At 42.6% G+C, this 22514-nt stretch overlaps 1 non-coding gene across 1 annotated transcript; it reads left to right on the top strand.

Annotated features, from left to right (window-relative positions):
• Nucleotides 1-536: 536 nt before the first annotated feature.
• On the top strand, nt 537-643 carry LOC118728009. The gene has a single exon (XR_004990748.1). It is a non-coding gene; the product is annotated as a U6 spliceosomal RNA (small nuclear RNA).
• Nucleotides 644-22514: the final 21871 nt, after the last annotated feature.

The raw sequence follows: 22514 nt of genomic DNA, 5'->3' as shown, positions 1-22514 counted from the left end.
ATGCACAGGTAGGGTTTCTCAGCCTGGCAAGCAATCGGGGCTGATGAAGGGGGTGCTGGCTGGCTGGGGGAAGTTGGCTGTGAGAACACACTGACCTTCAGGGGACAGCTCCAGCATTGAGCATCTGCCCCCTGGTGGTCAGTGCACGTCATAACAACCGGTTGACCAGTCATTTGGTCATTCGGCCCTTTGGTCACTTAGGCTTTTATATATATAGACTAGAGGCCTGATGCACAAAATTCATGCAAGGGGCTCAGCCCTCACAGCCACGGTGGCTTGCTTCATCCCTTGCAGCCTGAGCTTTGTCCAGAAGGTCCTTTGGCTGTCCAGTCTAATTAGCATATTATGCTTTTATTATTATAGATGTGACACTACAATGGTATGTTACTTGCAATAACAATAAATTTAATAATAGTAAAACTATTAGGTTAGTCATTCACAGCTACACTTGATCTGGCTGGTGGGGTGTGTACAAATGTAAAAATCTAGCACAGTGTTAATGTAAAAACATTAAAACCTGTAAAGAATTTTTGTGAGTGCTCGCTTCAGCAGCACATACAATAAAATTGAAACAATACAGAGAAGATTAGCATGGCCCCTGCGCAAGGATGACAAGCAAATTCCTGAAGTATTTCATATTTTTATGGCAAATGTTCAGGGCAAAGAGAGAATCTTAAAGGCTGCAAGAGAGAGACAGAAAGTTACATGTAAGGGATATCCTACTAGATTATCAAATGATTTCTCAGCAGAAACACAACAGGACAGAAAAAAATGGAAGGAAATTTGCAAAGTGATGCAAAGCAAGGGACTGAATCCAAGAATACTCTATCCAGCAAGGCTATCATTCAAAATTAAAGGGAAAGTCAGGAGCTTCAGATGTAAAAGGCTAAGGGAATTTATCACTATCAAGCCAGCAATGCAAGAAATGCTAAAAAGACTGGTGTAAAAAGAAGCAACAAAAAGGTAAGAAGGAAAACAGGCACAAAAATAAAAGTGTCTACAAACAAGTACCTATTAATAATAACTTTAAACATAAACGGACTAAATGCTCTAATCAAAAGACATTGAGTGTCTGAATGGATTAAAAAAAAAAAAACATAACCCATATATATGCTGTCTACAAGAGACCCACCTCAGAACAAGGGACTCACACCTACTGAAAGTGAAGTGATGGAAAAATACCTCTTATCAGGCAAATGGAAATGGAAAAAACAAAAACAAAAACAAAAAAAACTGGGGTAGCAATACTTATATCTGACAAAATAGACCTCAAAGTGAAGGTCATAACAAGAGAAAAGGCCATAACATAATACTAACAGGATCAATACAACAAGAGGATATAACCCTGATAAACATATTTGTATCCAATGCAGGAGCACCCAAATACATCAAAAAGCTCCTGGAAGATATCAAGGGAGATATTGACAATAATACAATCATAGTAGGGGACTTTAATACACCATTGGCATCACTAAATCTAAATCCTCTAGACAAAAATTCAGCAAAGAAACAGCAATCCAAAATGACTCACTAGATCAGATGGACTAAATAACATCTTCAGAGCATTTCACCCCAAAGCCACAGAATATATGTTCTCAAGTGCACATGGGACATTTTAAAAAATAGACCACATATTGAATCACAAGCAAAGTCTATCCAATTCAAGAAGATAGAGATCATATCAAGCATTGTCTTAGACCACAGTGGCATAATATTAGATATAAACTATAATAAAAACAATAAAAAAATTTTCAAACACTTGGGAGCTGAATAGCATGCTATTAAACAATGATTGGGTTACCAAAGAGATCAAAGAAGAAACTAAAAACATCCTGGAAACGAATGACAATGAAAACATAAGAATCTATAATCTATGGGACACAAAGAAAACAGTCCTGAGAGGGAAGTTTATAGTCCTACAGGCTTACGTAAAAAAAAAAAAAAAAAAAAAAAAGGAAATCATCTAACTCTACAACTTAAAGAATTAGAAAGAGAGCAACAAGAAAAGCCCAGAGAGAGCAGAAAGAAGAAAATAATAATTAGAGCAGAATAAACAGCATTGAGACAAAAAATAAATAAAATACAAACGGTCAATAAAACCAAGAGCTGATTCTTTGAAAGAATAAACAAGATTGATGAACCTCTAGTCAGACTCACCAAGAAGCAAAGAGAGAGGACCCAAATAAAATCAGAAATGAAAGAGACGAAGTAATAACGGATCCACAGAAATAGAAAGGATTGTAAAAAAAATACTATGAACAACTCTATTCCAACAAACTAGACTACCTGGAGGAAATGGACATATTCCTAGAAAAATATAACCTTCAAAACTCAATCAGGAAGAATCTAAAAATCTCAATAGGCCAATAATTATGGAAGAAATTGAAGCAGTCATCAAAAAGCTCCCAATAAACAAAAGCCGGGGCCAGATGGCTTCATGGGTGAATTTTACCAAACATCCAAGGAAGAACTAAAACCTATCTTCCTCAGACTATTCCAAAAAAATTCAAGAGGAAGGAACACTTCCAAACTCCTTCTATGAAGCCAGCATCACCCTAATACCAAAACAGATAAAGACAACTCAATGAAAGAGAATTACAGGCCAATAGCCCTCATGAAAATAGATGCCAAAATCCTCATCAAAACTCTAGCAAATTGGATCCAGTAGTACATCAGAAAGATCATACACCTAACCAAGTAGGATTTATCCTGGAGATGCAAGGATAGTACAATATTTGCAAATCTCATAAGCAAATTAAGAAATAATAATCACATGGTCATTTCAATTGATGCAGAAAAAGCATTTGACAAAATCCAGCACCCTTTCTTGAAAACAAAACAAAACAAAACACACAAAACAAACAAACAAACAAACAAACAAAAAACTCTCAACATCATATTTAATGGGCAAAAACTAAAATAATTTTCCCTAAGGACAGGAAAAAGACAGGGATGCCCACTCTCACTGCTCCTGTACAACATAGTACTGGAAATACTAGCCATTGTGATCAGACAAGAAGAAATAAAGGCATCCTAATTGGAAAAGAAGTAAAAGTGTGCTTATTTGCAGATGACATGATACTGTACATAGAAAACCCCAAAACCCATCAGAAAACTACTAGACTTAATAAATGAATTTGGCAATGTAGCAGGATACAAAATTAACACAAAGAAATCTATGGCATTTCTATACACCAATAGTGAACTTACAGATAGAGAAACTAAAAAAGCAATCCCATTTACCGTTGTACCAAAGAAATTAAGATACCTAGGAATAAACTTAAATAAGGAGGTAGAAGACCTCTACTCAGGAAACTATAGGACACTGAAAAAAGACATAAAGGAAGACATAAAAGATGGAAGAACATATCATGCTCATGGATTGGTAGAATCATCATCATTAAAATGTCCATACTATCCAAAGCAATTTATAGATTCAATGCACTCCCCATTAAAATATCAATGGCATATTCACAGACCTAGAAAGAACTCTCAAAAAATTCATCTGGAAAAAAAGACCCCAAATAGCTGCAGCAATCCTGAGAAAGAATAACAAAGTAGGTGGGATCTCAATACAGATATCAAGCTGTATTATAAAGCCACTGTTCTCAAAACTGCCTGATACTGGCACAGGAACAGACATATAGATCAATGGAATAAAATAGAGAATCCAGAAATTGACCTAAACCACTATACTCAATTAATATTTGACAAAGGAGACAAGAACATACAATGGAGTCAAGAGAGTTTTTTCAATAAATGGTGTTAGGAAAATTGGACAGATACATGCAAAAAAAAAAAAAAAAAAAAAAAAGAAACTAGACCACCAACTTACACCATACACAAAAATAAACTCAAAATGCCTAAAGAACTTAAACATAAAATGGGAAACCATAAAAATACTAGAGGAATCCACAGGCAGCAAAGTCTCAGACATATCCCAAAACAATTTTTTCACCGATACAGCTCTTAGGGCAATGGAAACTAAAGAGAAAATAAACAAATGGGACTACATAAAAATAAAAAGCTTTTGCACAGCAAAAGAAACCATCAACAAAACAACAAGAAAACATACTGCATGGGAGAACATATTTGCCAATATTATCACCAATAAGGGTTTAATCTTCAACATTTACAGGGAACTCATATAACTTAACAAAAGGAAGATAAACAATCCAATCAAAATATGGGCAATGAACCTAAATAGATACTTTTTGAAAGAAGACATAAGGAAGGCAAAGAAACATATGAAAACATCCTCAAATTTACTAATCATCTGAGAGATGCAAATCAAACAACCATGCGATACCATCTCACACCTGTCAGAATGGCAATCATCAACAAATCAACAAATGACAAATGTTGGCAAGGATGTAGAGAAAAAAGAACCCTCGTGGACTGCTGGTGGGAATGCAAATTAGTGCAGCCATTGTGGAGAACAGTATGGAGTTTCCTCAAAAAATTAAAATGGAACTCCCATTTGATTCAGTGATACCACTTCTAGTAATATATCCCAAGAAATCAGAAACACCAGTCAGAAAGGATATATGCACCCCTATGTTCATAACAGCACAATTCACCATAGCTAAGATTTGGAAACAGCCTAAGTGCCCATCACCAGATGAGTGGATTAAAAAACGTGGTACATCTACACAGAGGAATACTATGCTGCAGGAAAAAATAAAATAAAAGGAATTCTTACCATTTCAACAATATAGATGGAACTGGAGAGCATTATGCTAAGAGAAATAAGCCAGTCAGAGAAAGATAAATATCACATGATCTCACTTATTTCCTATGTATTAAAGAGGTAATATGCAAATTGACCATCACTACAAACACACAAGATGGCTACTCCCATGTGGTCAAAGATGGCCACCACAAGATGGCTGGCAGGGGAGGGAAATTGTGGGGGTACTAGGCCTTCAGGGGAGGGAGGGCAGTTGGGGAGGATCAAGCTTGCAGGGACGGGCGGTTAGGGGTGATCAGGCCAACAGGGGAGGAAAGTTAGAGGTGAAAGTTAGGCCAACAGGGTGGAGCAGTTATGGTGGGACCAGGCCTGCAGGGTAGGGAAGTTGGGGACAACCAGGTCTGCTGGGGAGGGCAGTTTTGGGGGGACCAGGCCAGCAGGGTAGGGAAGTTGGGGACAACTAGGTCTGCTGGGGAGGGCAGTTTTTGGGGGACCAGGCCAGCAGGAGAGCGCAGTTTGGAAGGACCAGGCCTGCAGGGGAAGGTAGTTGGGGGCAACTGGGCCTTCAGGGGAGGGATGAAATTTAGGGATGGCCAGGCTGGCAGGGAAGGGCAGTTAAGGGTGACTGGGCAGGCAGGGGAGGACAGTTGGGGGAAATAAGGCCAGTAGGGGAGCAGTTAGGTGTTGATCAGGTTGGCAGGGGAGTGTTTAGGGGGTGATCAGGCTGGCAGGCAGGTGAGCGTTTGGGAGTCCGCAGATTGTGAGAGGGATGTCCAACTGCTGGTTTAGGCCCGATCCTATAGGGATCCCAGACTGGAGAGGGTGCAGGCTGGACTGAGAGACACCCCCCTTCCCCAGTGCATGAATTTCATGCACTAGGCCTCTAGTATGGAATATAATGAACAACATAAACTGATAAACAAAAACAGATTCAGAGACAGAGAAGCATCAAACAGATCATCAAACCTCAGAGGGAAGGTGTGGGAGAGTGAGGGTAAGGGGGAGAAATTAATCAAAGGATTTGTATGCAAGCATATAAGCATAACCAATTGACAGAGACAACGGGGGAGGGGGAGCATGAGTGGGGAGTGGTGGAGGGGGCAATGGGGCAATAAGGATACACATGTAATACCTTAATCAATAAAGAAAAAAAGAATTTTTGTGAGTTTATTTGAGCCAAACTGTTGATAATTGCCAGGAAGCAGAATCTTAATGAGTTGGGATAGTGCTCCGGAGAATGGTAGATTTTTATCTAGTCTTATACATTGCAATCAAAGGAGGAGATGTAGGTGGGTTACATGAAATCCATTGGTGATAGATTAGAAAGGAGGGAGAAAACAAAGTGGGGGCAGAGAGAGGGAACCTCTGGGATTACACCCCTGTGGGATTGGGCCTTAACTGGCATTCAGACATCCCCTGTGGGGATCCCAGATTGGAGAGGATGCAGGCTGGGCTGAGGGCTCCAGGCTATGTCTGACCCATCTCTCTCAGTCCTGATCAGCCTACTCCAGCAACAAGCTAACTTACCTGTAAGAGTGTCTGGTGATCAATGTACATCATAGCAACTGGTCAACCAATCAACTCTCTGCCTGCCCCCTGTTGGTCAGTGAACATCATAGCAAGCAGATGAGCGGTCTTAGCATATCATTAGCATATTATGCTTTGATTAATTGCACAGATGACTGCATGACCGAATACTTAGCATATTAAGCTTTTATTATACAGAACTAGAAGCCTGGTACATGAAATTCGTGCACTGGAGGAGGGGGGTCGCTAAGCCTGGGCTGCACCCTCTTACAATCTGGGACCTTTTAGGGGATGTCCAACTGCCAGTTTAGGCCCAGATCCACAGGGATCATTGTGGATGGAACCTAATATGGCAGTCAGACATCCCTCTCAAAATCTGGGATCGCTGGCTCCTAACTGCTTTCCTGGTTGCCTGATAGCTCCTACCCACTCACCTACCAACAACTTGCCTGCTTGCCTCATCACCCCTACCCTTGCCTGCCTGCCAAATCACCCCATCACTCACCTGCCTCCCTGCTTGCCCCTAACTACCTCTACCTGCCTGCCTGATCACCCCTAACCACTTGCCTGCCTAATCAACCCTAACCACCTCTGGCTGCTTGCCTGATCACTGCTAACTACTCTGCCTGCCTGCCTGCCTGATCGCTCCTAACCACTCCCTGGGGGCTGAGGCCTGCCAGGGCAAGGGGCTGTGGTGCTCTGTCTCTGGTCATTATGGTCATTCTGCCGTTTCAGTCTTTGGGCTTTTATTATATAGAATTGTTGATGATCTCTCCATTAAAGTCCTCTAGAAGTATTTTTATATATTTTGGAGCTCCAATATTTTGTGCTATATGTTTACCAGGAATATATCCTCTTGTAGGATTGATCCCTTTAGCATTATGTAGTGACCTTTGTTGTTTGTTGTGATGGCCTTAATTTGAAGTCTATTTTGTCACTAGTGAGTATTGCCACACCTGCTTTGTTTTTTATTCCATTTGTATGGAAAAATTTTTTTTTTATCCCTTCACTCTTATCCTGTGTGAGTCTTTTGTTCTGAGGTGTGTCTCTTGTAGTAGACAGCATATAGTTGGGTCATGTTTTTTTTTATCCATTCAGCTACCCTATGTCTTTTGATTGGCACATTTAATTCATTTATATTTGAGGTTATGATTGCTAGGTACTTATTTATTACCTTTTTAATTCTGTATGCCTAGGTTTTTCTTTCTCTTTCTTGTTCTCATTACAGCAGTCCTGTTAGCTAGTTTGGTGGTGATAAAACCCTGCTGTCTTTTTTACTGGGAAGCTCTTTATTTTATTATCTATTTTGAAAGATAGTCTTGCTGGATAGGGTAGGCTTGGTTTCAGATCCTGATTTTCATTACTTTGAGTACCTCATACCATTCCCTTCTGGCCTGTAGAGTTTCTGAGGAAAAATCAGCTGAGAGCCTTATCAGAGCTCATTTGCAGGTAACAAATTGCTTTTCTCTTGTTGCCTTTAAGATTGTTTCTTTGTCTTTAATTTTTGGCATTTTAATTATTATGTGTCTTGGCATGGGCCTGTTTGGGTCTTGCTTGAGACTCTCTGTGTTTCCTGTTCTTGTGTGATGTTTTGTTTCAGCAGGTTAGGGAAGTTTTCTGCCATTATTTTTTCAAACATGTTCTCCATCACTTGCTCACTTTCTTCTTCTTATGGCATTCCTATTATGCAAATATTGTCATATTTTATGTTGTCCCACAACTCCCTTAAGCTATCCATGTGTTTTTTATTTGTTTTTTACTTTTTGGTTCTCTGATTTTTTTCTGCCCTACATTCTAATTCATTGATCTGATCTTCGGCTTCCCCAATCTGCTGTGTATTTCTTCCATTGTGTTCTTTACTAGTCCTATGTCATTATTTATAGTTACTATATCTTTTCTCATGTTGTTGAGTATCTTTGCCATCGTTATTCTGAACTCTATGTTTCATAAATTTTTTATCTCCATTTCTTTAGCTCTTCTTCTGGAGAATTCTCTTATTTCATTTTTTGTCTTTTTTTTTTTTCTCTTTGGGTTTATGATTATGTATTGGGTAGATCTGCTATGCTAGGACAGTGTTAAACACTATTTCTGACTAATTATACCAGGTAAAGTGTCAAAACCTTCAAAGACCTACCTCTGCTTGAGGACTAATTGGATTCAGTCTTGAGTAGCCTAAGCCACAGATGGAGTGAGAGGTTTCCCCAAAAGGATGGGGCAATTTCTTCTGCCTGGAGGCTAATTGTTCTTCTCAATCTCTTAATAGGCCTTCAGAACTCCATAAGATGGGGCAAGAAGTTTTCCAATAGGGTGGGGTAACTGTCTTCCCCCAGGAAAAAACTGCGTGGATAGCAAAGGAAGATGACCTAAGGAAGATTAAGGAAGATGACCTAAGGAAGATGATCTCCACAGTGTAAGGGAATGATTTAGCACAGGAAAACAGGGTTTCTGTCCTCCCAGCTCTAACCTCAGAGCCCCCAATCATGACTTCTCACACAGCTCCAAGGTAATATGCAAATTGGTCAGGACACTCTTATAGTAATGACCAGACAGCAGGCTGCATGGGGTGACCAGGCCGGCAGGGGGGCAGTTGGAGGGGCAGATGGGGGTGACCATGCTGGCACAGTGGGCAGTAGGGGGTGAATAGGCTGGCAGGGGTGGAGGTCCGTTGGAGGCAATCAGGCCAGCAGTTGGGGCAGTAAGGGGAAATCAGGTCAGCAGGCAGAGGTGGTTAGGAATGCTAAGGCTGGCAGAAGGGGCAGTTAGAGGCAAGCAGGCAGGCAAGCAGGTGAGCAGTTAAGGAGCCAGAGGTCCCGAATTATGAAAGGAATGTCCAACTGCCAGTTTAGACCTAATTCTGGATCAGGCCTAAACTGGCATTCAGACATCCCTTGAGGTGTTCCAGATTGGAGAGGGTGCAGGCTGGGATGAGGCCCCCTGCCCCCCCTTTCCCCCCATGCACAGAATTTTATGCACAGGTCTCTAATTTAACCATAAAAAAGAATTAAATCTTGCCATTTGCAACAATATGAACATACCTCAAGGACATCATGCTAAGTGAAATAAGTCAGACATAAAAATAAAACCTAATACCATACGGTCTTACTTATATGTAGACTCTAAAAAATAATACATCTGATAGGGATTCTATATATATCTAATAGAATATTATATAAAACACTGATCTCAAAGAATGTACGTTCATAGCAGCACAATTTATCATAACTAAGATTTAGAAACAGCCCAAGTGTCCATTAGTATATGAGTAGATGAAAAAGCCATGGTATATGTACACAATGGAACACTATTCACCAGTAAAAAACACTCTTACCATTTGTGAGAGTTTGGATAATCCTGAAGAATATTATGCTAAGTGAAACAATGAAGTCAGAGGAAGACAAACACCACATTATTTCAATTATGAAAATCTAAAGAACAATATAAACAAACAAATAAAACAACTGACTCATAGATATAGAAGACAGAGTAATGATTTCTTGGGATATATTCCTAGAAGTGGGATCACTGGGTCAAATGGGAGTTCCATTTTTAATTTTTTTGAGGAAACTCCATACTGTTTTCCACAGAGGTTGCACCAGTCTGCATTCCTACCAGCAGTGTTAACTCAGGAGGTAAAATGCCTGTATAAGAAATCTATAGGACGTTGAAAAAAGAGATAGAGGAAGATATAAACAAGCGTAAGAATATACCATATTAATGGGTAGTAATCCCTCCTTTGGAAAAACTGCTGTTTGAAACTGCTGTTTGAACTACTCTGTTATTCTTTTTTTTATTTTTAAAAAAATTAATCTTTATTGTTTATATGATTACAAATGTTCCTCATTTTCCCCCCCTCCATTGCTCCCTTCCACCAGGTTCCCACCCCACCCTCAGCCCTTTCCTAACCCCCCATTGTCCTCTTCCATTGGTGCACAGTTTATGTTCAGTCTCTTCCCACTCCCCTTTCCCCCTAGAATCATCACTTCACTCCCCTTCCATACCACTGATTCTATTATATTCACCAGTTAATATTGTTCATCAGATTTTTTAAATCAGGTTTTTAGATTCACTTGTTGATAGTTATGTATTTGTTGTTCATAATTTTTATCTTTATTTTCTTCCTCTTCATAGAGAACCCCCTTCAGCAATTCATATAATTCTGGTTTGGCGGTGATAAACTCCTTTAGTTTTTTTTTAATTTTTATTTGTGAAGCTCTTTATCTGGCCTTTGATTCTGAGTGATAGCTTTGCTGGGTAGAGTATTTTTAGGTTCTTGCTATTCATAACCTTGAATATTTCTTGCCATTCCCGTCTGGCCTGCATGGTTTCTGTTGAGAAATCAGCTGACAATCGTATGGGTGCTCCTTTATAGGTAACTACGTGCTTTGCTCTTGCTGCTTTTAATATTCTCTCTTTGTCTTTTGCTCTTGGAATTTTAATTATGATGTGTCTTGGTGTGGTCCTCTTTGGATTTCTTTTGTTTGGGGTTTTGTGTGCTTCCTGGACTTGTAAGTTTAATTCTTTCACCAGGTGGGGGAAGTTTTCTGTCACTATTTCTTCCAATATGTTTTCGGTATCTTGCTCTCTCTCTTCTTCTGGGACCCCCATAATTCTTATGTTGGTTTGCTTGAATTGTCCTAGAGGTTTCTTACATTATCTTCAACTTTCTGGATTCTCTTGTCTTCTTGCTTCTGTGGAGGAGTGTCTTCTGGCTCTTTATGTTCCAAATCTTTGACTTGATTCTTGCGATCTTCCATTCTGTTTTTAGTACTCTGTATAATATTTTTTATTTCAGACATGTGTTCTTTATTTCTAGTTGATCCCTTTTTATTTCTAGTTGAGTCCTTTTCATATCCTGATAGGTCTCATTTATTTTATTGGCCTTTTCTAGGAAATTTTTGAAAAACCTTATAAGTGTGGTTTTGAACTCTATATCCAGTCTCTTTTTTCCTTTATTTCTTTCTTTTGTGATCTGTTTCCTTGTCTCAGCATTTTAGCTGCTTCTCTGAGTTGATAGGGCTTTGTGTGCTAAGGTGTCCTATTTGGTTCAGTGGGTCAGTCTCCCTGTTACCTGAGGTGAACACTCTTGGTGCCCCCTTTTGTGGACTGTGTGTACAGCCTTGTTGTAGTTAAGTCTTGATTGTTGTTGGTATCCCTGGGAGGAACTGACCTCCAAGACAATTGGCTGTGAGGATCAGCTGTGTCTATGCCAGGAGACAACCTTATTCTTACTCTGTTATTCTTAGACAGTCTCTTATCCTATAGGTCAACTCTGTTATTTATAGATAGTCTCTCACTCTGAAAAATAACTTCTGTTTTTAGCTTAAATAATAGAAAAGATAAATTTAATTGTCTGATCCCACAGGCTAGCCATCTAACATAAGATACTGATGCCTTGTGTCTGTATAGATATGTACCCAAGGTTACAGGTATCTGTATAAATATGATATATACTCAAGGTTACAAGCTCTTTGTATAACTTGTATGCTAGTATGATATGTACTCAAGGTTATAAGTACATATCATATCTAGGTGTATGCTAGATATGATATGTACTCAAGCTGTGTACAAAAATAACTTACACAAAAAACTAGAAGAATATAAAAAGGAAATACTCCTTCCTGTGTTTGTTCAGAATTTGACAGAGGTAATCTGCTTTGAACCTACCCAAGAAAAGATGACTCCTAATTGGCTCATTAAGGAGTCTTGTCTAGCTCGCTGATTTGCGAAACAACATTTGGAGGCCCCAGCGAGACACCTAGTATGGACACCTAGTCTCAGACATCTGGTATGGACAGCTTCCCCATCCTGGCTGCCAAGCCCTGAGGATCTCTCTAGGGGGAGGTACCACCTGACAAAGCTTTCCAGGGCCCCAGAGATGCTTCTTAGTGGTTTTGACAGCCAGACAAAGGACATCTGACATGCCCCTGCATTCTTTTGAAGTCATTGGAAAGAAAGCCTCTGGAGGTAAGTGAATTCAAGTTCAATTAAGGAATTTGAAGTTCACTTTTCTGTCTGATTGATTAGTCTTCTTGTACCGGAAGAAGGACTGGACGCAGTCATAACTTCTCCACTGAGATTCTCACTGAGACATTGGTTGAGAATCCTGTCCTGAGGCATGGGTGCAGAGAGTGCCCCCATGTCCATCAGGGAAGTTGGGCAGTGTTCTGGTTATCTGCTTAACTTCCCAAAGTGCTTGTTTACTGAAAGAGTGTGAGGTCAGATGTTTGTCTGTCTGTATTGGCATATTTATTTGTTCATTAACTGGGCTATAAATATAAGTGTGAGAGTCTGCATAAAAAAGTGAAAGCTACTTTGTGTTATCCTGTACCTTTGTTAACTTGTCTGGTGAAAACGTTTGATTTATTTAAGGCTGAATGCTGTGACAAACTGCAAAAGTCTCTAGCAACTGCTGAAATTTATTTTTCTCAGGGACGTTTGCTTTTGTCAAGGCGGGAATCAGCCCACTTAGCTAATAAAATTTCTGTCTATATTTGTACAGTGGGGGTTTTGGTTTGCTCTTCCCTAATTTGTGATTTTGCTGTATTAGGTTAAAATTTTGGAATTCTAGGATTAATTTAAAGGTATAAGTTTGTAAAGAATACAACCAAAAAAAAAAAAAAGAAAAAAAAAAAAGTTGAAACAAAGGCTAGCCCACTACCCTTTTCTCCCCTGCTAAGGCTTGTTAGATTAAGATTAATACATTTTTCTCATGGCCTGTGTCAGGTGAGAGAGAAAGACTGCCAGATTTTTCATAATTAACTGCTTTGTGTACTGCCTTTTTCAGCCCTTGTAGCAAGCAGAGAATCATGTGGTCCCAAGACCTGTGACCTGCATGCCTTTCCCGATAGATTTATAGTGGGAACAGCACCCACTCTAACTGGGGGAGCGGGGGGTAAAGGGTATCTGTGTGGCCCTGGGCATAAAGTCAGATTTGGCACCAGCAATCTCCTGAAGGGGGCACTTTAAAGCTAGTGCCAAAGTGGGGGAGAAAGAGAGCTGAAAACTGCTCCGGAGCAGGTGTGAGATAGGGTAGTGGTGGTGGGATTCACTAGGTAGGATAATAGAATCTCAGCCTGCTTAGATAGAGAAGCCCTAGGCTAGGAGACTGGGGATAGTCGGAGAAAAAAAAAAATAAGGAGGAGGATTTAAGATCCCCTGGAAGCTTAAAGTAAAGAAGAAAAAATCTGGGAGGGAGAGCGGCTGTTGCAGAGAGAAAATGTGTCCTTAAATGTAAAAAGCCTAAATATACAGGCTCTCAGACCATTTGCCTTGTTCCAGGACAGAGTAAATAGTTAATGCAGAAAGGGGGACGCTGGCGGGGAGACCAGGAAGAGATAGGTTTTTGTTAATTTTGCTTATCCGAGCTATCCTAAACTCAAGGCCACAAATTTTTTACAAAGCACAATAAATCTTTCTCTGCCCCATTTTGTTCTCTTTAACCCTTCAAACACTAAATTATACCAATACAATATACTAGAAATTACATTAGAAAAAATATAGCAGTTTTTACTAGACAATTTTTTATTTATCTGCTCTTAGTTTTATCACAGAAGGTCTAGGTATATTTTCTTGATAAAGTACATTTAAAGTGCACTCATAAATATTAATCTAAGAAATGCTGGCTATTTACTTTTTGATAATTATTGCTAAAAGTAAAGAATTCTAATACAATTTAAAAAAAAGAAAAGGTCTATAAGTTGCTGATAGTGTGACAGAAAAAAATATTTGAATAGAAATACTTAATAAAAGGTCTAAGGCATGGTAATGCATTAAAAATATATTTTATTAATTTTTTACAGAGAGGAAGGGAAAAGGATAGAGAACTGGAAACATCCATGAGAGAGAAACATCATCAGCTGCCTCCTGCACAACCCCTACTGGGGATGTGCCCACAACCAATGAACATGCCCTTGACCGAAATCAAACCTGGGACCCTTCAGTCCTCAGGCCAATGCTCTACCCACTGAGCAAAACCGGTTTCAGCATGGTAATGCATTTTTAAAGGACATAGAAAAAAGGTGGGAAGGCTAATTTGAAATTGTAAACTTATAAAGGTTATGTTTATAATAAGAGGGGACAGAGTAAATTTTCAGTAACAGGCAGAAAAGAAACAGTTAGGACAGGAGCAGGCATAGCTTGGGAAACACTGAACTCCCAGGAGCCAGGTAGAGGAGTATAGCTGGATGCCTGAGCGCCTGCAGCCACCAGAAGAAACAGCAGCAGCAGCAGCAGCAGCAGCAGCAGCGAGAAAAGTGGGGATGCCAGACAGTAAGCTGACACTTGAGCTGTTGCCCACTGAAATATAAGTATTTTACAGTGGACAACGAAGTACTTATGAATTTGGCTTACTAGTTAAAAGGTTAAAACTGCCAAAAAATTAATAAAAAAATATATATAGGAGCTCAGAACAACTCAGTGCAGCTTTGCCCTTGCTGCTGTGACACTTGGCTTTGCTGGCAGGACCTAGAAGATGGTTGGTCCAGGCAGGAGCCAGTGCTCCCCACAGGAGGTGTCAGGACAGGACTTTAGGGTAAATGCCCTGTCGGGAGATTGTGTTGACTCTCCACCCCTGGAGGACTTGGAACCAGATTCCCAAAGAGCAGAGGGAGCAGAAGGCTTTGGAGAAGCCTTTGCCAGAGAAGCAGGAGCAGGCAAAAGAAGGTAGAGGAGCCAAATATCTAAGCTGCAGCCAGGCGGTCCAGAGATCCCTCAGCCCCAGCAGAAACTTTTGCCTGGAGTGAGAGTGGGTAGGTAAGAGTGGGCGAGGAGAGTGTGCAGAAGGGGAGGTCAGATGCCCAGAACCAAACAGCAGTAACAGTGACAAGCGGAGGACAGCAGACATTTACCTGACACTGGAGCTGCCCACTACCACCCAGTGAGTGATTAGTGTTTTACAACAAGCAATACAAGACTGAGGCCTTTGGCTTGCTGGCTGCAGCAGTAAAATCAGAAGCCAGTGATTGCTCCTCTCCTTCCGGCAGGCAACCCCAGGATAGAGCAGCGAGCCCGGGATCTGTGAGAGCAGCAGATAGAGCCAGTGAAGACCCAAGCCAGCCCCAGGCATAACAGAAGTGTGGGCAGGACTGGCTGCTAGAGGCTGTCGGGGAAAATCTGTGAAGCAGCCTACATTTGGTTCATGGTCCCTCCCCTCCAACATTAAAGCCAGCAGTTTAGCATCTTCCACATTTCTGATCTCTGCTGCTGTCACAGCCCCTTCTCTGCCTGACATTTCGCTTCCCGCTGGTAAGGGCACTTGTGGTGACAATGGAGTCTGCTGGGCATCCAGGAAAATCTCCTCACCTCCAATTCCTTAATTTAATCCCACCTGCAAATTCTCTTTGCCATGTCAGGTGGCAGTCACAGGTTCTGGGAATGGGGACACTGATGTCTTTGGAGGGCCGTCATTGAGCCTACCAGTGAGGGTTACCACATGTTCCAGGATGAGCTGGGCTGATGGCATCACCCCAGTAGCCGGCTGGAGGTGTGCCCGGGCACCGGTCTGTGTGGGCAATTCTCCCCTTCATGCTGGGCATGCATGTGGGTTCAGTTCCTGACACAGGGAGCAGAGTCCAAGCTCCCTGGGTTCAGGCCAGGTCCTGCAGGGTATCTGGCTGCTGCCCACATGACCAGGGTGGAGACAGAGGCTCAGCCTGGGGAGATGGGGGTTTCACAGCGGGAAGTAGGGTGGGAACATGGGGGTATGAGTGGGTAGGAGCCTGCAACATTATCTTCTGGACCTTGGAGAAGTATTGACTGTTTTTGAGCTGGGCAGTTATATAAACAGAGCAATGTTTAAAGAAGATTAGGCTGGCAGTTGTGAGCAAGCGGGTCCAGGGTGAGGGGTGGGAAACTAGTGAATAAACACAGGCATGTGATGTAATGATTGGTTTCAGAGGGAGCAGTGGGAATGGGGAGAGAACAAAGTATGTGCAAGAAACATCCTGTCAAACAGAAAATGCACTAAAAATACCACTGCTTAAGCTAAAGCAAAAATGGCAGCAGCATTGTAAATCATTCTGAAAAAAATTATTTCCATTTCTATGGGCTTATATGCTCAAATAATTTGTGTAATTGTACAGTCTGTTCTTAAATGGTTTTATTAATGCCTACAGCTGTCGCCATACAATGTATATTACCAAGTATACATCGAAACCTTACTATAGTCATTAAATTTTTTGATAAAACAGTCAATCACTCAGGTATTTGAAAAAACAAAAGAATGCCTCTATTTAAATGCACACACATAGGACGTGCATCTGCGGAGCGCTCTGCAGGGGTGGCGACAGGTAGACGCATCGTCGCGATAGGAAGTTCTGACATTTACTACCTCTCAGTTTAAAACAATGAGCCCTGCTTTAGTTTACCAGATGGCTCTCTAAGGCTTGCCTGCCATCTGGAATTTGTTTTGATGAATCCAAACATTAGGGATATGTTATCTTCCCAGCTAAATTTAACATTTAGTTCACTCGCCTGGCAACCTATGCGTTCCTTTCATGTGCTAAGAAAGATAGCGCTGTGCCTAAGCTTGCATTCTAGTTCCCGGATGTATCTGCCAAAAAGAAATCAACCTGCTCTCAGTAACCTGCCCAACAACTTCAAGGGAGGAGCCAGAGGCAGGCTGGTGTCCCCAGCAGGCAGAGGCGCTCCTGGGGTGGGGGAGGGATGGGAGGGGGTGGTAATTTTGAGACACGTCAGATCCCGCATTGCTCCATGTGCTCATTCGTGTCTCTAGACACCTAAAGATATCTGGAAGTGTATCTCTTTCCTTTTCTTTAGAAAATAATGTTCGGAGTTAAAGGAACACATTAAAAAATCAGATCATCTTAAGCCTGTAACAAAAGCAGCAGCCCATCTGCCAGCCTCCAACCTGTCCACTTCAAGAGGATCCCAGTTCCAGTTTGTTTTAATTTCTTTTTGCTGCCATATTTTTAAAACAGTGGTCAGCAAACTCATTAGTCAACAGAGCCAAATATCAACAGTACAACGATTGAAATTTCTTTTGAGAGCCGAAAACTGACTTCTGTGCATGGGCCACGAAGTTTCAATAGCACTGTATGGCGCCTGCATAAGAGCCACACTCAAGGGGCCAAAGAGCCGCATGTGGCTAGTGAGCCGCAGTTTGCTGACCACTGTTTTAAAATCACTTGATTTTGCTGTTACTCCATCATTTTTCTTCATTGATATTAACCTTTAACTTCCTGCTGGGGGAGAATATAATTAGGCCTCCTACATTAATTGCACTTCCCCTTCCAATAGAAAGATCTTCTGCCTTATAGACAGCATCCATGTTTACTTTCACTAGAAATATTACTCAAAAATTAACTACTATAGTTAACTACATTTTCTTTCTTGTTTAATCTTTTTTTCTTCTTTTCTTTTCTCAGGGAATAATAGCCTTACGTTAGGTTTTTTGTTTAGGGTTTGAGGTTCCAATCATTACCTTCTCGAAGTTCCTATAAATGTCCCAGGCCTGCTGCTGCATGGCCATGGGCGTTCCCCTACCCTCAGGATGGGGACTCTTCCCCCTCATCTGGTTAAATGCTTGTTCCTAGATCCTGCACTTGCTCTGCTTGGACCACTCCCTCGTTTTGGTAGAACGCAGCATTCCCTAAATTAAAAAGAAGAAGAGAGCCCTGCCATCGTGGCCCTCTTGGCGGGAGTGGCATGCTGTACGCCTAAGGGTGGCTGGTTTGGTTCTGGTCAGGGCACACACTCAGGTTGTGGTTTGGTCCCTGTCGGGGTGATGTGGAGGCAACCAATCGATGGTTCTCTCTCTCCCATTTTCTCTTTCTCACCCCCTCTCTTTAAAGTTAATTAAAATAAAAGAAAAGAGACATGGGAGGGCAAAAGGTAAATTAAGTTTTAGAAGTTTCTTTCTACCCTCAGCCTTTACTGATGCTTAGTAGAATTTTGGTTTTGGAAGACTTTCTCCTAGAATTTTAAAGCTGTACAGTCATTGTCTCCTAGTTTGGAGGTCACTTATGAGTAGTCTGATCTACTTTTGGAAGGATGTTAGAGGCAGGAAAAGCAGCTTTAGAGAAGGTCCATGGGTGAGGAATACGTGATGGCAGACAGCTCCAAAGTGCCAGATGGTTATAAGAATGGTACCAGATAAGAGGAAAAATAAGGGGGGGGGGGCACTGGGTGAGCTTGGAAACTTGGAAACTGATACCATGCAGGGAAAAAGGGGAAAGTAGCCAATGGGAAAGCACGGAGGACATAAAATAATGAAGGGTCCAATTAGAAAGGGGAACGAACAAAGAAACTATGAGCATTTTTAAACCCACAGAGGACCCACTGGACTAGGTTTATCCCAGCTTAGAGGGAGAGAGAGCAGGTTTTTCCCATTTGAGACTCCTCCCCAGGGAGAGTTTGTATTTGCTTGCGATAAACTTCCACACTTTTGCTTAAAATCTTTTAGTCCACAAATTTTAGTCTTCAAACTTTGTAGGACAAGAACCTGCAAAGAGAGTCCAAGCTTGCCATTTGGGGTATCACTGTGACTCCCTGTCTTTTCCTAAAGCTTTGACTGCGCCTTTTCTTCTTTTTCTCTTCCTCTTATTATATTAATCACTAGAGGACTGGTGCACAAACTTGTACGTGAGTGGGGTCCAGCTGGCTCTGACCCCTGTCAGGGTGGGGGGCCTATCTGAGGCTGGGCCAGCTGGCGAGGGGGAAGGTTGCGGGGGGGAGGGGGGCGGTTGGGCCCAATTGGGCCAGTTGGCCTATGCAGCGCATGTCATAGCGACTGGTCGTTCCAGTCACTTGGCTTTTATATATATGGTTTAGAGGCCTATTTGTCCTCCTGTTTGTTCCTTGCTCTGGGTACTTGGCAAACTCTCTCCCTCTACAGGAAATTGCTCCAGGTTTATGTCCTATCCTTGCTTTTCTCAGTTCATTCATGCTTGAATTCCCTTCCATATACTGGACCAATTTTTACTCCTCAATATTAAAAAAAAATTTCCAATTCTTTTTCTTTCTCTTTCTGTTGTATGCCAGGGATAGTTCCTAACTTGTCTTTCTAACCCTTTTACTGGATTCTACTTATCTGTTGTCATATCTTCAATTTCTAAGTAACCCCTTCTAAAAAATTTATTTTATAACCTCAAGTTCTTGTCTCTTGGATGTAACTTCACTACTAATCTCTCTAGGCATGTTAATTATATCAGTTTTGTTTTTCTTTCTCTATTTCTTCTCACCCAGTCCCAAGCGCCTTTGGTTTTAACACTCGTGGTCCAGGCTAGTCTTTCTCAAATGTCTGGTGATCCACGTACAATGAAAAGTACAAATGCTGTGTGGATAGGTGGACTTCATTCTTTCCTGGTGTGTTTTAGCTGTTTCACTGGGAAATCCCCAAATGTAATTAGTTGGTGCTTTCTCCCAGGCCAGTTCTGCACGGCAGGCAGTCCCCACCCCTTTCTGGAGTCATCAGCACGGCTGTCCATGGCTGGAGTCAGCTTGGTGAGGGCTGAGAGATGGCATTGGCCAAGTGTGCACATTCACGCAGCCCCTGCTGCCCTGAGGCCCCCAGAGTGACTCTCTGCTTGGAACCCAGCAGGGCTGGCACTGCCAGGCTGCTCAGGGCAGAGAGGAAATGCGCCACAGGCGTCTCCCCATGAAGTTCTTGCTGTGAAGATGGACATCACAACAGTGCTGGCCTGTGGTGCTGGGAGTGGAGGCTAGCTGAGAGGGCAGGGAGAACCTTCTAAGGTGAACAAAGATGTTCTATATTGTGACTGGAATGGTGATTACACAGGTGTAGACATTTGTCAAAAATCATTGAATTTATCTTTGAGATATGTGCATTTCACTGTATGCAAATATTACCTCAATACTTTTTTTTACTAAAAAGGAGAAAATTAACTTAGGAAGATTTTTAAAACTTCTCCAAAATGCTCATGCTGCTTATCCCCCAAACTTTAAAAGTACCAAGATTTAATCCCTGCTTTCTCTGGACCAGGGGACAGTCTTCCCTGTGGGATCATATGTCCCGCCTCCATTGCTGTCTGATTTCTACTTGTTCCTCCAAGGCCAGTGCCCGGGGGAATGCCCTTCCCGGTGCCCTCTGCCCTGCACCCTCTGCCCGATGTAGCTCCTAGCTGTCCCACCAGCCCCTCTCGTGCATCAGTCATCTCTAAATGGCCTGTGGCCGTGAGTCACCTTCTTGCATGAATGTCTGCACCTCCTGAGAAGTGCACTCTCTGTAGCCCTGGCTCCCTTGCAGCCTCTGGCAATGGAGCCACAGGTCAGGAAATGCTGGCTGGCCGGTGGTGGAGAAAAGGGCTGAGTCCCAGCGCTGGGGCCAGGGGAGGACCCTCAGAGTGCGCTGTGCCAATGCAGCAAGTGAACCCACGAGTGTCAGTCTTTTCTCATGTCCAAAAATCAGAAATTCAATCTCACTGAACAAAGTCATTGATGAGAATAATGATAGCACCTCTAGTCACAAATATCATTATTTTTTTTTATTAATGGACTAGAGGCCCAGTGCACAAATTCATGCACTGGTGAGGTCTCTCTGGGTGGCCTGCAGGGATCTGGCCAGAAACCACAGTCCAACACTGCCTTGAGGCTCCTACCTGCCACTCCTGCTCATCCCTCCAGCCATCTGCCTTGTATCTGGAGCCCTCCCAAGGGGAATGGCCTGTGGGATCGGGCTGAAACTAGCTCTCTGACATCTCTTGAGGGGTCCTGGATTGCAAGAGGGCACAGGTCAAGCTGAGGGACCCCACCAGTGCATGATCGGGCCAAGGAGGGACCATGGGAGGGCTTTAGGGTGTATCCAGTGCATTAGTCCCAATCGGCAGAATCCCAGCAGCAAGCTAACGTACCAGTCAGAGCATCTTCTCTCTGGTGGTACATCATAGCAACTGACTGTCCCCAGGGTGGTCAGCACATGTCATAGCTATCAGTTGTTTGGTTGTTTGATTGTTCTGCCATTTCATCTATTTGCATATTTACACACACACACACACACACACACATATATATGTGTGTGTGTATGTGTATGTATGTGTGTGTGTGTGTGTGTGTGTGTATGTATATATATATATATATATATATATATATATATATATATATATCTGGCTAATCTGTGAATCCCTCAAGGAAATAAGCCTAATTTTAAAATCAGTTCAAATTCCCACTGCCTACCTCATTTTTGGCATATTTTCCCCCTCTTTTGTTTTGTTTTAAGATACTTTTGTTTTGTTCTCTTTACTGTTTTTGTTTACCAAAAAGTGACACACTCTCAATTTAAGTTTAAAAAATATTAAAACAAAAAGTATATCGTGAAAGACAGGGAGTAGAGTTAGTCCTGGACCATCTTCCTAGGTCCATGTCCCAGAGGCCCTCGCCAGTACGTTCCACAGCACTGACACTGTTTATTCCGCCTCAGACGTCCATCTGCAGTCAGGTAGCTAGCGCTAGGCATGGCGTGTTTGCAGAGCCTGCAGGCCGCCCTGGCCTAGCGCAGGGGCGTCTGGGCCTCCTAGGTGGAGCTCCAGCAGTTTCAACCTTTGCAGCTGCAGATGCGCTGCAGGGAGGCTGTCCCCAGGTCTTCACGGTGAGCTCTCAGACGTGGAATTTATGGTCCGAGGGAATGAACATTTAGCATTCTGATAGGGACTGCCAAGTTTCCTCCAAACATTTTTTTCTGACTGTCTCCCAGCAGGAATTGAGGACAGCTATCGGGTTTACCAGCCTTCAAAGTCTCCCCTGGGCACACGTGGACACGTGTACCACCGTGACTCTAACAGGAGCCGGGGCGCTGAGCACCCCACACTCCTCGGAATTCAGTTCTTCCTGCGCCTCCCCAGAACGCCCTGATGGGTGTGGGGTGGGGTGGGGTGGGGACTGATTCCCGCGCAGGGTCCTGGCGCCCATGGCCGTGCTGGTGGGCCCTAAGCTCTGCTTCTAAGCATCTTTCATGGGCAGGAAGGGGCAGCCCTGAGAGGCCAGGGTGCGGCCGTGGGCCAGGAGCCCGAGTACAAAGAGTGACCTGGTTGAGGTGTTCTGTTCTTTGGCTGAGCTGAGCCCTCCTTGCTGAGCAGGTGGGAAGCAGGCAGGCGCCCGCGCGGCCTCGCTGTCCTGGAGCCCGGAGGCGGGAGGAGCGGGCTCCGGCGGGTGGCCAGCAGCTCTCTCCCTGGCCTTCAGCAGCGCCCATTCAGCCTGCGGAGACACAGACCGCCTTCTCAACACGTCCTTGCCGGAGCCTCTGAAATCCAGTGCTGTGGATCTATTCTATTGCTTCCATTATAAGATTTAAATATTTTTTGAATGTAGTATACTGATCCTTGGC

The sequence above is a fragment of the Pipistrellus kuhlii genome, unplaced genomic scaffold (genome assembly GCF_014108245.1).
Source record: "Pipistrellus kuhlii isolate mPipKuh1 unplaced genomic scaffold, mPipKuh1.p scaffold_m20_p_27, whole genome shotgun sequence".
Taxonomy (NCBI): Eukaryota; Metazoa; Chordata; class Mammalia; order Chiroptera; family Vespertilionidae; genus Pipistrellus; species Pipistrellus kuhlii.
The sequence above is the reverse complement of the archived record's forward strand: the minus strand, read 5'-3'. Positions and strand labels throughout refer to the sequence as shown.